Here is a 3428-nt window from a genome sequence, read left to right on the forward strand (position 1 = left end):
GGGGGTGAGACCTGCCTCTCGGTGGCACGATTACAGAAGTCACGGAGAAATACCGGCATCGCAGGCGTAGTAGCCTTGAGCGTGACGAGGTTCGAGCAGCCCGCAGTACCTAGGATGTCAAGAAACTGCACGGCAAGAACAAAATTGTTGTGAGCGATCGACATTGTTCTGGCGCCACCATACCCTGTGACTGAGAAGTCGAACGGGTGTCGCTTTGTAGGCTCCTTGAAAGGTGTCGCACCGCACAGCTCATGCGCGTAGCCCTCTGCACCCTATGACGTGGAATAACCTGGCAGTCTGTTGAATGGTGTGAGACCTGGCTCTCGGTAGCACGATTACAGAAGTCACGGAGAAATACCACCGTCGCAGGCGTAGTAGCACTGAGCGTGACGAGGTTCGAGCAGCCCGCAGTACCTAGGATGTCAAGAAACTGCACGGCAAGAACAAAATTGTTGTGAGCGATCGACATTGTTCCGGCGCCACCATACCCTGTGACTGAGAAGTCGAACGGGTGTCGCTTTGTAGGCTCCTTGAAAGGTGTCGCCCCGCACAGCTCATGCGCGTAGCCCTCTGCCCCCTATGACGTCGAATAACCTGGCAGTCTGCTAAACGGTGGTGAGACCTGGCTCTCGGTGGCACGATTACAGAAATCACGGAGAAATACCGGCATCGCAGGCGTAGTAGCATTGAGCGTGACGGGGTTCGAGCAGCCCGCAGTACCTAGGATGTCAAGAAACTGAACGGCCAGAACAAAATTGTTGTGAGCGATCGACATTGTTCCGGCGTCACCATACCCTGTGACTAAGAAGTCGAACGGGTGTCGCTTTGTAGGCTCCTTGAAAGGTGTCACACCACAGAGCCCATGCGCGTAGCCCTCTGCGCCCTATGACGTCGAATAACCTGGCAGTCTGCTGAACGGTGGTGAGACCTGGCTCTCGGTGGCACGATTACTGAAGTCACTGAGAAATACCAGCGTCGCAGGCATAGTAGCCATGAGCGTGACGAGGTTCGAGCAGCCCGCAGTACCTAGGATGTCAAGAAACTGCACGGCAAGAACAAAATTGTTGTGAGCGATTGACATTGTTCCGGCGCCACCATACCCTGTGACTGAGTAGTCGAGCGGGTGTCCCTTAATAGGCTCCTTGAAAGGTGTCGCCCCACAGAGCCCATGCGCGTAGCCCTCTGCGCCCTATGACGTCGAATAACCTGGCAGTCTGCTGAACGGTGGTGAGACCTGGCTCTCGGTGGCACGATTACTGAAGTCACGGAGAAATACCAGCGTCGCAGGCGTTCTAGCATTGAGCATGACGAGGTTCGAGCAGCCCGCAGTACCTAGGATGTCAAGAAACTGCACGGCAAGAACAAAATTGTTGTGAGCGATCGACATTGTTCCGGCCCCACCATACCCTGTGACTGAGAAGTCGAACGGGTGTCTCTTTGTAGGCTCCTTGAAAGGTGTCGACCCACAGAGCTCATGCGCGTAGCGCTCTGCGCCCTATGACGTCGAATGACCCGGCCGTCTGCTGAACGGTGGTGAGACCTGCCTCTCGGTGGAACGATTACAGAAGTCACGGAGAAATACCGGCATCGCAGGCGTAGTAGCATTGAGCGTGACGGGGTTCGAGCAGCCCGCAGTACCTAGGATGTCAAGAAACTGAACGGCCAGAACAAAATTGTTGTGAGCGATCGACATTGTTCCGGCGTCACCATACCCTGTGACTAAGAAGTCGAACGGGTGTCGCTTTGTGGGCTCCTTGAAAGGTGTCACACCACAGAGCCCATGCGCGTAGCCCTCTGCGCCCTATGACGTCGAATAACCTGGCAGTCTGCTGAACGGTGGTGAGACCTGGCTCTCGGTGGCACGATTACTGAAGTCACGGAGAAATACCAGCGTCGCAGGCATAGTAGCATTGAGCATGACGAGGTTCGAGCAGCCCGCAGTACCTAGGATGTCAAGAAACTGCACGGCAAGAACAAAATTGTTGTGAGCGATTGACATTGTTCCGGCGCCACCATACCCTGTGACTGAGTAGTCGAGCGGGTGTCCCTTTATAGGCTTCTTGAAAGGTGTCGCCCCACAGAGCCCATGCGCGTAGCCCTCTGCGCCCTATGACGTCGAATAACCTGGCAGTCTGCTGAACGGGGGTGAGACCTGGCTCTCGGTGGCACGATTACTGAAGTCACGGAGAAATACCAGCGTCGCAGGCGTAGTAGCATTGAGCATGACGAGGTTCGAGCAGCCCGCAGTACCTAGGATGTCAAGAAACTGCACGGCAAGAACAAAATTGTGGTGAGCGATCGACATTGTTCCGGCGCCACCATACCCTGTGACTGAGTAGTCGAGCGGGTGTCCGTTTATAGGCTTCTCGAAAGGTGTCGCCCCGCACAGCTCATGCGCGTAGTCCTCTGCGCCCTATGACGTCGAATAACCTGGCAGTCTGCTGAACGGTGGTGCGACCTGGCTCTCGGTGGCACGATTACAGAAGTCACGGAGAAATACTGGCGTCGCAGGCGTAGTAGCATTGAGCGTGACGAGGTTCGAGCAGCCCGCAGTACCTAAGATGTCAAGAAACTGCACTGCAAGAACAAAATTGTTGTGAGCGATCAACATTGTTCCGGTGCCACCATACCCTGTGACTGAGAAGTCGAACGGGTGTCGCTTTGTAGGCTCCAAGAAAGGTGTCGCCCCACACAGCTCATGCGCGTAGCCCTCTGCGCCCTATGACGTCGAATAACCCGGCCGTCTGCTGAACGGGGGTGAGACCTGCCTCTCGGTGGCACGAATACAGAAGTCACGGAGAAATACCGGCATCGCAGGCGTAGTAGCATTGAGCGTGACGAAGTTCGAGCAGCCCGCAGTACCTAGGATGTCAAGAAACTGCACGGCAAGAACAAAATTGTTGTGAGCGATCGACATTGTTCCGGCGCCACCATACCCTGTGACTGAGAAGTCGAACGGATGTCGCTTTGTAGGCTCCTTGAAAGGTGTCGCCCCGCCCAGCTCATTCGCGTAGCCCTCTGCGCCCTATGTCGTCGAATAACCTGGCAGTCTGCTGAACGGTGGTGAGACCTGGCTCTTGGTTGCACGATTACAGAAGTCACGGAGAAATACCGGCGTCGCAGGCGTAGTAGCATTGAGCGTGACGATGTTCGAGCAGCCCGCAGTACCTAGGATGTCAAGAAACTGCACTGCACGAACACAATTGTTGCTAGCGATCGACATTGTTCCGGCGCCACCCTACCCTGTGACTGAGAAGTCGAACGGGTGTCTCTTTGTAGGCTCCTTGAAAGGTGTCGCCCCACACAGCTCATGCGCGTAGCCCTCTGCGCCCTATGACGTCGAATGACCCGGCCGTCTGCTGAACGGTGGTGAGACCTGGCTCTCGGTGGCACGATTACAGAAATCACGGAGAAATACCGGCGTCGCA

Source organism: Rhipicephalus microplus, chromosome 1, assembly GCF_043290135.1.
Source record: "Rhipicephalus microplus isolate Deutch F79 chromosome 1, USDA_Rmic, whole genome shotgun sequence".
Lineage (NCBI taxonomy): Eukaryota > Metazoa > Arthropoda > Arachnida > Ixodida > Ixodidae > Rhipicephalus > Rhipicephalus microplus.